Here is a 14863-nt window from a genome sequence, read left to right as displayed (position 1 = left end):
TTCATGGCCGAGAGTGTTATTGACCAGGCCAACCCACTTACAACCTGACATTTAGGAGCCATTCACTTCCTGGCAATAAGGACCTTGGCCATCATAAACAACATAGACAGTAGCTGTCTAATGAGTTTGTGCATCCTGCTCACCAAATATAGACCAAAGAGGCACATCATAGAACTAATGGGGAGCACATTTATTCCTAATTGTACAGCACAGTCCATAACCCCACCCTAGAAATGAGACACCATAGGACAGTCCCAAAGCAGGTGCCAAAAGGTACCCTGTTGACTCTCACACTTTGGACTAGTATTCTAGTATTCCTTTAGCTGGTGGATTGATAGCAATTTTATATAAATATACACATTTTTATCAATTTGGTAGTCTTAGCCAAAATATTTGCTTTATGCCTTTAATAAGATTAGTTGAGGTTCAAAATTCACTCTAACACCTTAAGGCGTGAGTGACCTTGAGTTATAGATCAACTTGGTTTCTGTTTTACTGATTATTGATTATGCATGTAAAAACCCGTTCTCTTCTTCTCTTTTTGAATGACTATGCATTGTAGGCTTTATAAATCACAGTTAAGTGACGTCTTGAAGTGGTATGACAGGTTGTGTAATTAAAATTAGTTTTGAATGTTAGTGAAATGGTCCCCTATTCTGATATTCTGAGTTTCCTTATTGCTCTCCACAGTGGTCAAAGTAAAAATTTAGAAGTGTCAATATGAAAAATGTTAGTTAATGGAATTTGATAGTTTTATAATGAAGGCAGTAATAGAAGTGGTAGTATGGGATACCACCGCCTCGACCACTGGCTCTCCCTGTATATGGTAGACCAAATGGGCATTGTATTAAGTAAATTATTTTGTTGCTGTTGCAATGTGATGAATTCCATTATTTTAAAGACTTCTGGTGGGTTTTGTGTTTGTGTGCAGAAGAGTCTTGCAGATTTTACTCTTTTCACAGTATTCAGCTTTCCTTTGCTGTAGCAACCAATTTTGCGGTGGAGGTTGTAAGTTGAGATATTTGGTTACTATTTCTTTATTCTGGTGCTTTTCTGAAGATTATGCTTAGATGTTCCGGGAGAATATGAGATAAGAAATTACCCTTTCTTAAGGATGTACCTGTGTTTATTGAGAACTTCTTGATTTTGTGCGATTAATTTGAATATTGTGTTTTGAAATATACCTTATGCTGTAGCTATTTGTCTGAATGGCATTTCATGTATACTAGTAAGGTTTCTCTAGCTAGTTTTTGTATTTTATCAAAGCCCCACTAACCTCAATAGGCTATATGATTTCTCATTGTTTTATGTAGTGTGCCATCTTGGAGCAGTTGCATCTTATTATTTTGAATTGCTCTGTTGATATATTGAAGAACTAGATAGTGTGGTGCATCTACTGACATATAGACTTTTATGGAATGTTTTTGGCTCAATTTTGTGGTCTGAGTGGTTTATTTCCTGATCTAGAAATTCATCTCTATTTTTTACTGTGGTGGGTTGTGATTTGTAAATTGATTATCAGAGATAATGAGGATATCTTCATTGTCTCTCCAAATGAACAGACTGTCATTTATATATAGATGCCAAAGGACCCTAAAATTATCTTGACTTCAAATGTATTCATCCCATTTTCTTATAAAATAACTCAGGATGAATCTGGTTCCCATGGCCATACCTTTTTTGTTTCAAATAGTACATGCTCTCAAACCAGAAATAGTTGTATTCCAAAATAAACATAATGCTGTAGGTGATGAATCCCTTTGTTGTGGGTTGATGTGTGTCTTGAGAAGTTTTTAGTGTCTTGGCCATGGTCATAATCTATTACTGTGATTTTACATTTCTGAAAGTTTTCCAGAGGTTGTCTTCCCAATGAATATCTCTTAACATGTTCAGAATGTGGGTATTGTCTTTTATGTATGAGGGTTGGTCCTTAACAAATTTCAGGAGAAATTGCAATTTGTCTTTTCTGAGCATTCTGAAATCTAAACCTACTCTTAAGAATGTAAGTTGTTTATAGAAAACAGAGGTAAGGTATTTGTCTAATTGCATGTGGTGCAGTCACCATCAGCTGGTTTTATCACAATGTCTTTGTACAATTTTGAAGCTTGTCTCTCTTCTTTATTAATATGGAGGCATCTGTAATGCTGGATATTTTTTATTGTTTAAATTTTATCTTTTTTTTCCCTTATTAGGTTCTATGTGAATCCACGTTAGACATTATTCACCATTACCCTGATGATTTGAGAGTGAACATTGAATATGGGAATGGCCACATATTACTGGTCACTGAGGCAGATATAACTCACCTGTAGTGAAGTATCCAGCCAGCAGGTTAGATATAGAGGGTATTGCGATGATCACTGAGAGGCAGGTTTTACCACGGATGTGGCGGCGAAGTATCCAGCCAGCAGGTGAGATATAGCAGGTGCTGCAATGCTCAGTGAGAGGCAGGTTTACCACAGATGTGGCGGTGAAGTATCCGGCCAGCAGGTGAGATATAGCAGGTGCTGCAATGCTCAGTGAGAGGCAGGTATACCACGAACGTGGCAGTGATGAGGTCTGGAGATGCTGAGATGCTGAGAGGAACAGGAACAACAGGAGAGCAGATCACGGCTACCACAGCGAAGTAAGGATCAAAGAACAGACAATTAGGAGGTGGTTATAGGTGCCTTAAATAGGGGAAGGCTGACAGGTAGCCAATACGGAGTGAGGAAAGGTTTTAAAGTTCCTTCTGGTCTGCACATACGCAGAAGTACTCTCAAGATGGTGGGCGGCCGCAGCGCTGCACGGGCGCCGGCAGAGAGTTGAGTGGCCTGGATCTTGGTCCAGAGGAACCAGAGATCCGGCGAGTGACAGCTATCTTATATTATAGATATGTAATGACACTTAGGTTAAATTTGCTATGGAAAAGATGCAAGTAAATGCTCATATCAGGTAGCTAGGATTGGTCATACTGTAATTTCTCCAAAATTTTACTTATTGTTCATCTTTTCTTGTCTGATACAGAATAAGTAAAATTTATAAAAAATATTTCCTATGTTTAAACAATTCTGCACTTGGTATCCTGTTATTTTTGTATGATGGTGGCAATCATTTAAAGACAGCCAGACATCCACATCTCACATAGTAGTGACAATGACCAGATGAAGCTCTACATTTTGGTACCAACAACCATTATTAGGATCAATGGTTTACAAATCCCCAAGGATACCAATGCTACATTTAATGGCAAACATAGCATCAAACTGACGTTTTACACATTGCCACACAAATTAAATAAAAGGAAGAAAGTAAATTATTAACTCAAACATAATAATAAAAGTATTACTCACTTAAATCCATATGTGTAAACAATTTCACCACACTTAATCCCTATAAATCTGGTTAAAGTTTATGTCTCAGCTTTAACATATTTGCAATACGTCAGTTAATTATTAGCTATTTTGGTAAAAATTTTATCCAATTGCACTGAATTGTGTAATTTTTTTAGCATGGCTGCAACTTTCTTTTGGTAGTAATGTTGAACAAAAATATTACTATAGTACAGTCATTTTAAATTAAGAAGTTTTAAAGAGCAAAACAATATGGTGTAGTTCAGGTCTGGCATTTGGGCAGGTCAGGCAGGGCATTTACCCTAAAGACTAATAATTAGATAGCACTAAGAGTTCAATCTCTAACTTAATGAAAATATATGAAGTACTACAAATCCATGCCTGTGAGATAAACAATGTCATTTAACAACATTTAAAATATAAGAATATCAAATTTAACCAAGCTACAAAGGTGTTTATGCAATTGTTTTATTATTATTAGTGTTACTTATTATGAGCAGCTATAGTGACTTGATTTATTTGTATAGGGCATTCACCTTGCAGGAAAAGGTTCTATAAAGATAAAAAATCTTTGTTCTGTTACCAGTCCATTTAGAGAAAAGCACGAAGTCAATGCACTGTTAGGGCATGCCAAGCTCAAGTGCACGAAGTAGGGCCCTATTCAAGATTTTGCTATCTGTAAGTTACATATTTTTCTGTCGTATCACGTGCAGCAGTTACAGAACAGGTGCAAGTGCTGATAGTGATGACAGTCGCGTATGTATGCTAGAACATGTGTTTGCTATCAAGAGCAACTTTAAAAATCCATTTCATGTACAGTAGATATTAATAAATGAGGATAATTTTTTTATTTATTTTTTTAATGTTTTTCATTAATGACTATACTAATAACAGGTAACATTAATTGAATTCTTTTTTTTCTATGTGTTCTGCTGGGACTTTATATCTCACATATGTATTGGACGTATCCTGCAGCATCTTGTCTGCCAGAGCAGAGCATACCTAGACCCCTTTTCAACAAAAAACATTTCTTCAGATCTGCTCCTTGTTGAATACCTGAGAAATAATGGGCATAAATGTTTGATACATGGGCATTACGACATAAGAAACTGCTCACCTGATATGCCCTACTCGTGAGAGGCTGCATGGATCTAGACAGGCATAGAGATAGGATACCCCTTATCATGGTCAGACAATGCTATATATGCCTTTTAGATTAAAATCTAGTGAAGTGCAGTAAGATGTATTTTGCCTGTGTCTCCTGCTATGTGAAGGAGGAGAGAATGAAAAGAGCAAGATGACAGTTTAACAACCTGAGACTATTATTGTCAGTTTGGAAAGTGGTGTATATTTTATAGCTCTGTCTTTGCAGAAATACATCCATAAATGTACTTTACCACTAATATCTTTGCTTCTGTGAGTGCTTAAATTATGATTTTTGGGAGTTTTTTGGGTTACTATGGTAATGCTCTCATACTTTGGTAAAATAAATAGAATAATATTCTTTGTGTTTTCTTCTTGTAATTTATGTTAGTTGTGTAAAATGAATTTTAATTGTATGCAGTGTTTTTGTGGGTAATGGGAAGCTGTTAATGCTGAATAGGAAAATAAATATTGCGGCTGTAGACGAGGGAATGGTATAGTCACAGTTTATACATGAACAAACTTTTAACATATACCATATTTTTTGTGAGGGACACAACCTTCAATTGTACCCTGGGAAGTCCTTGTATAAAACTCTATTCTTTCTCGATGGTCATGTATGCCATCTCTTGATTCCACCATTATCTTTCTCTATCTGGTTCAGTATATGAACCTCTATCAGAAGTCATGGGCAGCAAACATTGGAACTTGCAATAAAGCTCTCTTTAGCTGGCTGAATGCTTGTTCGCAAGCCAGAGACCAAGTCACCTGTCAGGCATACTTCTTGGATGTCAATCTTTTTTGGATAGAGGGTGGAGGCAAGTTTATGATGGCTTAGAATATGGCTAGCTTGGATCATATAATTTTTTGAGGTTAATGGTCATTCCTGCTTCATCGATGCGCTTGAGTACATGGGCAACATTCTCGATGTGCTTTTCCCATGTCTCTGTAAAGATGGCTATATAATTGAAGTATCCTGAGAAAAATCTTGGCACCATTCAAGGACGTGATCCACCATTCTTTGGAAGGAGGCTGGGGAATTCTTCATCCTGAAGAGCATGACAGTAAATTCAAACAGCCCAAAAAGAGTGATGGATGCAGATTGCTCTTGCACTACCCTGGCAAAGGGTATTGGCCTAGGATCCAGGGTAAACATATGGCACTCTGCTTCCAGTTTATCCAATAGCTTATCCATGCGGAGCATGGGATATGCATTGATCACCATCACCTGTTAAGATAGTCCAGGTTCTGCGCTAGTCCATGCAGAACCTGGTGGTCCAGTCCTTCTTGAGCACTGGCTGCACAAGGGCTGGTTGAAGGAATAATCCTCCCAATGCAAGCATCTCTTCAACCTCCCTCTTGACCATGCTGAGCACAACAGTGCTTACCTAGTGTGAAATGAGGTGCAATTTTTGGGCTCATGAGATTGAAACCTAGAGACACTTGTGATCCATCTCCTCATTCTGTATACTGTCTATGTCTCGCTGCTTTTCAGTTTATTGTCATTTGTTGTTCCTATGCATTGTTTAACATATGTTATTATAGACTGTGTGTTTTTATGTTAATTGTTCTATAAGTTAGTCATCACTGATATCTCTGTGTGAATGCTAATCATAGGCACTAGATCAACTTGCACAATCTGCAGAGTTTCCATGATGACACGATGTGGGAGAAGAAACCGGCATATCACCTCAGTGTCTGGCACCCCCAAGAGTATTACACGTGACCTGTGCCATTGTTGTTGCTGCTGTGAGTGGTGGAGATGACAACATTATCATCTTTGGACAATAGTTGAGAAGCAATGTGTCAGAAAAAGGAGAACCAAAATGGAATCAAAACAGTACTAAAAAATAAGGCTGACATTATTAAAATAAATTGCTTACATTTAGCTAAGACTTTAGAAACCAAAAAATTGTTATTTCATCACAAAAACACATATGATGCATTTGCATAATAAAGATTGTAGAAGGTTTGCATGGCACAACAGAGAATAATGTAATTAAATACATTTTACTTTATTAGTTTGTGCACAGTTTTAATTTTAAAAGTGTCTATAGTAGTTAATTAACCATACACAATTACATAAGCCTAACTGAACAAAATTGCAATGTAACAATTTAATGTTGGTCTGAATTCAAATAGCAAAAAGTCACACAAACAAGTAGCCGCTAAATCCTCTAATAAAGTCATAAGCAATAAAACAAGTGCTATAAGCTGGAGAAGTAAATCTGCAATCATTCTATCAGAAGCGGCTAGCTAATGGTTAGTCGTTCCTGACAGGCATATATGCATCTCCATGCTGGTCTGCCTCAGCCGCATTTGCGTGAACATTCCCTTATCATACCTGGTACATGTTATACTGCCAGTCCCCTGCCCATTTCCATCTCTCCAATCATATGGAAGCAAAAGTATCAGATGTACACAGGTCTGAATGTGTGCATACTCATTGTGTTCAACATATATATTCAACTGAGCATCAAGCACATTATGTACCCTCAGCTTAATTCCCTCCTGACATTTTTTTATTCCCTATACTTTTTTAACTCTCTCTTTCATTGTGTCCTAACTGTAACTACTGACTGCGAGTTATATAATAAAAAGGGGTAGCTTGACGGGAGTCTGCAGCCTCATCTCCCTCTGTTCATATCGGTGGTAGTGTTTGAACTTTGAATGCACTTTGAGGAAGATTTTTAAATGACGGCAAAGCTAATTGTATTATATCTAGGCTATTTTCTGGTGTATTTTCTTCCTCTTCATTTATTCTACCCTTTCTGGTGAATTGTGGATAAACTGGAGATGATGGCGTCAGACCTTGGCAGAACACATTCTTTATTATTTTAAAGAAAGCATGACATGATTTCTATCCCTTAGACTCAAGGAATCCTGCAGAGATCATCTTATATCTCATTATCAAATGTTCCATGGTCTGGAAACTCATTAAATGGATCCTCTTTAGTATAGACATGCTTCTCCTTAGTCTACTTAAAACAGTTATAACCATACTGTTGGAACATAAAACTGACTGGTGTCTCAGGGTTCAAAAATTTAGTTTCCTTACTTTTACTAGCATCCTTTTGTAACTCAATTCATGCAGGAATTTCACATTTATGGAATGGCTTATTGAGGAAGTCCTATGGGTTTATTAAGTTCAGTTCCTAAGATACAACAGACTGTCAGTATGAATTTGTTTCACACACATCACTGTTTTCTGCTTTTCAACTCAATCCTTAGGCTAACCAGTCTCTATACCTTCTTTAAATGTCCATCATTTGCGTCAAACTGGAAGTAGTGGTACACAACCTCAGTACTCACACACAATCCACAATGCTATGAAGACTTAACCTGAAATATACCTCAAGTTCACATAGATATTCTTTGGCACTATCTTAACTTTTTATATAGTATATGTGGTGGCCGAGTATGATGGGCTTTCCTTCCCTTTCCTTGTCCTCCAGACACGATTCAGGTTCTTTTTTATTCGGACATCCGGTGGTCAGGAGATAAATACTTCAATGAGAGGGACAAGGATTGGTCAAATAACTTGGGTTTATTAATTATGCGGTAAAGATAATTTTGGTAAGCCACCGCGCCACTGACCCCTTCAACTCAATGGCAATGACAAAACACTCATTTGATCAACATAGAGCACAATAGCATTTAACATATAATATACAATAAATAAATTTTCAGGTAAATCACATAACATTAACATCATTTAAAACATTTGGTGCACCAATATTATCCCTGGTAACATTACTATATTTTACACTCAGCCCTGGGTTGAACAGTGCACAGGAATTTAGTAGAAGTGGTGCACGTGGTTGGGGCCCATAAATTACTTTTTCACGCCAAATAAACTGATGATCTTTTGTATTACACAGTCTCTTTTTTGTGTATTCACAGACCTCTCTATTTTTTCTCCTCTCACACTGTTCTCAGTACATATCTCAGTCTGTTTAGTGTGATTTCACAGATCTCTATACTGCTTATTTGTTTTCAGTACTTTCCTTTTTACTCACACCTTTCTTTGGCTCACTTCTTATCTTCTTACACTTACTTCACTTTTAATCTGCTTATAGATCACTTTGTCCGATTTTCATTCTGTCCCTATTTTTCTCTCTCAGTCTATGCAGACACAGGGATCTCTCTCCCTCAGAAGTCTAGAACTTTCCTCTACCCACTGCCTTCTGGGAGTTCACAATTATTACCAAAGTTAGTGGACTTGTTGCTATGCCACAAACTCCTCATTCCTGTCACCCCTGGCAACCACCAACCACTCCCAACTGTCACTTCTCCCTAAAGAAAATATATATATTTTTTTTTAAAATTTTTTTAAACACTTTTAACAATTAACAAATTAAATTAACAAATTAAAAACATATAGATACACCCCAGGGTACTCAGATTTTGGGGCACCACATATACACAATAACTACTAAGTAGTACTAAAGCAACTAGATTAAAAAACAAACACATCAATAGCATATGTACTCATTTTTACCAAATTAGTAATGAAAATTTAGGACAATAAAAGAATATAAAAAGGAGACAAAGGCTGTCTTTATCCAAAAACTCCCAAAAAAGATTACAAATGGTCTCTTACTTATGGAGTACATTTGGTTTTCAGCTTGAGATGGTCATTATTTCCATATCCATCCACTCCAATTATTTGCACCCAACGTATGACAGTATTGTGAAAGAATTATGTCACTGAGACTTATTAAATGTACAAATAATCAATCAGAAGCACCTTTATTGAAATCAAGCAATTGGATTCAAACTGACATTTTCCTCTAATAGTAAGAGGGTATTTCTTCCTAGCAACAAAACATTGCAGCTTATATAGCTAGATGTTAAAAGAAAATTAGATGTTTATATACAAATACAGTTAAGAAAATATCTGTCATTTGTCTATAGTATAAATTTACTACATAGTGAGCACCAGAGCCGTAACTAGGGTGGTGCGGGCGGTGCCGTCGCCCAGGGCGCAAGCCCAAGGGGGCGCTGCAGCCGCCCGCTACCTGCCCCTGTAGGAGAGAGAGAGAGAGAGAGACAAGATTTTCTTCAGCCTTTGTGTTTCGAAGTTAATTCACCTCCGCCGACCGGCTGTCATGTGACTCCTCCAGGAGTTATTTGTCGAAGTGAACCTCATCTTGCAGCTGTGACACCTTCAGCCTTTAACTTCCGCAGTGGAACGCATGTGCGTTCCAAATGCCGAACTTCCTGTCAGTGGAACGATGCGTTCCACTGCGGAAGTTAAAGCCTGAAGGTGTCACAGCTGCAAGATGAGGTTCACTTCGACAAATAACTCACATGACAGCCGGTCGGCAGAAGTGCTCTCTGTTACGGAGATGAAGGTTGTCAGCAATCTGGTAAGAATAAGCAGGCCAAACAGGTCACTCGGTGCAAGCACTAGAGGAGGGCGGATCTATGCTGTCAAATGCAGTCACCATCTGACCAAATTTTCCAGCTATCTTGGTCAATATCTGAATGATGTATTGACAGTTTTTTGGATCTTACTATGTATACTGCAATTTGTGGCCAATCAGGTCTAAAATTAGCTAATTGTCCAGCTAAATTGCAGCCTGTATTGACACCTTAAAGCCAGAACTGCATTTGTGTTATAGCAATTATAACAAGTCCCTGTAACAAATAAAGAATGCAACAGCGCTTACAGTCATCCTATTTATCCCCCACTAACTAACTTTTTTTTCTTATTAAATTCAGGAAGACTCTTATTAAGTAGCTACTTCATTAAGTGCCCCTATCCTGCCCATGTTAATGAGTGCTCATTAATGACAACATCCTCAACAATGCTATTTAAAATAGGTAGAGAGATATTAATGTATTATATGTGTGCGATTCAGAGGGAGCATAGTTAAGACATTAGATTTAAGTGACTTTAACAAGACATTAAAGTGAGCTCAAGAGTGCATAAGGAATCAAAACACTGTTGGGGATTTCGTGCATAGCAACGTCAAACATGTATCCAGAATAAGCCAGATCTCCATCCAACCGAGTATATGATGGAACAAGCTATACAAAGTACAGGTAGTGGCAGCAATTAATACAAGTTTACATGTTATCTGACATTTCCCCAGTGAAGAGATTTAAATCAGTGATACTGACAGCATATAATAGCTGGAGGTGAATGAGGCGGTGGTCGCCTGTGAGACCCCTTGTACCTCACCTTACAGAGGAGCTCCTTCTTCTCCTCCATGCTTTTGTGCTCATGTTTGGGGTCCGCAGACATGTAACAGAATTCTTTCAGTAAAGTACTAGCCACACCCCCACATTAGGTTGGCCACACCCACTTGGCAAATGTCACTCCCACTTAGATGGGGGCGCCGGTGCCCTATCTCGCCCAGGGCACTTAAATGTCTAGTTACGGCACTGGTGAGCACATTCTAGAATAAAACATCTTACAACCTTCTATCTGCCACATACATGTTTCCTCATATAAAACTTAATCAATATTCTTCCTCAATAGTGTAGTTAAATTAGACAGTACACATATTCTTATTTTATATGAAATTATATTTTGAAAAATCCCATAAAAAATGTGAGGGAATAGAAATTGGACTAAGATGATCCCTTTTAAACAGTTTACTTTAAAACTATCTCATCTAAGGTAAGTGAAATGTGGCTGGCCGAGAAGTGCTTCAAAACATATGTGATTGACACAATATTGACTGTTTATGATTAATATTGTATCAATTAAGCAATACAATATACTTATATTTTAGTAAGGTAAATGAATGTGTCCAATTCGGTTTTCTTCAGAATTCAGCTGGCAGGGGTCAAAAGTTGACATGGCCTGGACAGATGTTTTCTTAAGCTGGGTACACACTACAGAAAATTATGCAGATGCAATTTCTGTAACATTTTACCCATGATTGATGAGCATGCAGATTTATGTGTATACAATATCACAATTTACCTTCAGCTGCTGAAAAGATTGTGACACTGCACACACTACAGAGATCTTGTCGCAGAGCTTGAGTTTGGAATAGACCTCAAACCCCTGCTCTAGATAGACTTATCCCCATAGAGGTGCAGAGTCTAACGGTAGAGAGGTATTCACCAGGGATGCCTGTAAGAGAATATGGACTAAGCTGCTCTCTAGCTGCAGGTTGAGGTCCTCTAAGGGGGATTAGAGCAGTGGGAGAAGGAATTGTGGAGTGCAGCAGGACTGCTGGACGATAAATGCAGAGGTTCAGGTGAACGGCAGTGAACCGAAGTGTTGAGGTCTTTAGAAAGCGAAATAGCAGAGAACAGTACTGATTATGAGGCACAAGGTTCCTGCAACAATACCGCAGGTTTTGATCGTGGAACAGGTAACACAGTATACCAACTGAGAAGTGGTAAACTGCAGAGAACTGATGCACTGAGATCCCTGGAAAGCAAGTAGCTTAAAGGACTGGACCGATGATGAGGCACAAGGTTCATGCAATACTACCACAGGTCTTGATCGTGGAACAGATAACACAGGATAAAAACTGACAGTTCCTGAAAAAGTAAGCTAAATATACACTAATACACACAATATATTATTAAAGACTTAATATTGTATGGCCCAAAACCAAAGATATTTTCAGTTTCACAATGTATTTCTGACTTACAAGTCTGTTTACCAGAACATCAGAAACACCCATAATCCATCTAGAAAATTAGAGACCCCCTCTCCCAAGGTAGCCCTCTGTAGTCCATTTTAAAAACTGAGTCTATGAAAATTGCAGTTTGCACTAGAAGACAATAGCATCTGGTTGTTCAGCACAAAATCAAGACATCAGTGAACACTTCCGTCATACATGTGGATGGCATTAGAGCATTGATCTGCTTATTGAAGCGCTTAGCAAACAGATGGTGATGTAATGATGACCGAACAAAAATGAATCATAGTTTGACCTTTCAACCTAATCAAATCTCTGTCACATTTTGTGTATTCACTATACAATGGATAGCCAGTTTGATTAAAACAAATTGACCTAGTAAATACTACCGAAGATAGACCTGGTGTCACAGATTTGGGTATTTGCTTACTGGTTTTTGCACTACTCACCAAAGAGGCGCGGAGTCTAACGTGTTCCTGGTCTTCACCAGGGACCCCCGCAAGGGAGTGGGGTCTTAGCTGCGGGGAGCACGCAGGTCGCAGTCCTCAGAGGGAGTAACCAGTGAAGCAGTAGATGAAAGCGGTGTCGTACAGGCCGGGTCCAAACCGAGAAATCAGGAGATGCCACAGGGGAAGTCCAAAGCCGTAGTCAGGGTAGCCGGGTCGGGGTCAGAAGCACAGGAGGAAGTATTCAATCGAACCGAGGTCAAGTTCACAGGGAGCACAGAACAGCAGTAGTCAGTAACAAGTCGGGTAATACACAGGAAGCGCTGGAGAACGGTACACAGGAACGCTGGAGCTAGAATAAGACCTAATACTCTGGCACTCACCATGTGCCAGAGTGAGGCTTTTATACAGCTGTAGTCCAATCATTGGCAGTGGTGACGCTAAACACCACCGCCGTGTCGAAGTCAGCAAATTGGATAAAGTCATTTCAATTAAAGTCGAGCAAACTTGGTTGTCTTTGTCTGAAAGGATGCGTGCGGTACGCTACGGCGTAAAAGGGCACGCTACGGCATGAAAGGGCGTACGCATCCACTACACGTGGCAGCAACAGTAATTGGTCTTTTACCATACATTCGCACAAACACGCATACTTATAAAATAGTACACATTAATGGTAGGTGCAACACATAGTCAGTTATGTCGAAATATAGTAGTATTTATATGTTATATTAAAGTTACATGCATATTAATGAAATATACGGAACAGGTTGAAGGAATCATATCATGAGTGGTATCATAATAAACCTCTTTACATTTCCTACTGTTTGGTTCACTCTGCGAAGGAATCGCAGAGTGCATACACAAGTTATGAATGATAGGGAATTATGAACTACTTAAGACTAAGGAATCTTGGCGGGAAGATCCGAGCATACCCCCTGGAGAGATGACCCCCTCCTTTGGATTGCTTAGGATGAACTAGCCAATGATTGACAACCCCTTGGACCTTCCTGAGACCTGGACCAATAAATGCAAGCTATACCATCTTCATTGTATTACTGTATTTCTGTGTGTATATAAGCAGCAGCTTCACATCTACTGTTCAGACATCTTGTCCCCAGACTTCAGGATTGAATGACTGCACACTGGATCCAGAGCACCTGCGATAAGTAACGTCTGTATTTATTATCACTTCGCTTGAGCATATTATTCTACTATTTGCGAATAAATCTTTGTGCGTTGGAAACACAAATCGAGGTTCGACAATCGTTATTGGTTAGCGACAATACGCACATAACAATTTGGGGGCTCGTGAGCTTTGGAGGTTTCGTTGCCGATGATACGCAAGACCAACGGATTTCGGTTCCGCAACAAAGGGTGGAGACGCGTCATATACGGGTAAGAACGCAATGTGTTCAAAACCTGAATTTTACTCTGTGTTGTGAAACCGAATGTCCGTTTTGCATTGTCTAGGGCACGCTAACTAGAACCTAGGGACAAAAGAGAAAACTGTTTCTTTTTACTGTCATTGTGCGTTTTAACTGTATTGCATTGCTTAGCGTATATGTGTATTTCCTGCTGTGCGTACGCGAACTTCTGGTAGATTTGCCACATGGTTAAACAATCGGTTTGATAGTTATACATGCATAGTATAAATCACTTGTGAAAACCTCTGGGACATTATTACTATTGTTGGGAATTCTTTTATTTTCTGCGCAGAAAAGGTGTATGTCGTGTGATTTGTTGACTTTAAATACACTAAGGTTTTATCTATTGTAAAATAGAGTGTCAGTTGCTGTTTGACGAGGCAGGTGCCCAACTGGTGTACGGTATACAAGGCAGGTATACCGGGGGGCGGAAACTGAATAAGTTTTCGCGACGTGCACCCAAGGGTAATCGTATCGCTTACAGACTAGCTTTAAGCGTTGCGATTGCACCGCACGGCAAGGAAAGCCGTGATTGCGACTTGGGGGTAACGGGGAGGAATTACGTTAGTAAGGCTGGTAATTGACTTTACCGGATGCTGCCAAGCGTAATAAACTCAACAGATTTTGTTGGAGAGTCAGGGGTGATCAGGAAGCTGATAACCCTTTAGTCCGCATTGATATTTCTGTATTAGGGGTCCTTGTTCAATACAAGAGGAAGCGAGTGGACGCGGCTTGTAGCAAATACGTCCACAGGCCGGTAAAATATCTCTAGCGGTAGTGTTGAAAATTAGTGGCTGAGTATTGTGTTATTTCTGGAACCCTATTTTGTGGCAGGATATTGTGATATTTCTGGGACCCTATTTATCAATATGGGTGCTAAGCAAACGCTAGAGAAGGCCAAGGTA

Source organism: Mixophyes fleayi, chromosome 1, assembly GCF_038048845.1.
Source record: "Mixophyes fleayi isolate aMixFle1 chromosome 1, aMixFle1.hap1, whole genome shotgun sequence".
NCBI lineage: Eukaryota > Metazoa > Chordata > Amphibia > Anura > Limnodynastidae > Mixophyes > Mixophyes fleayi.
The sequence above is the reverse complement of the archived record's forward strand: the minus strand, read 5'-3'. Positions refer to the sequence as shown.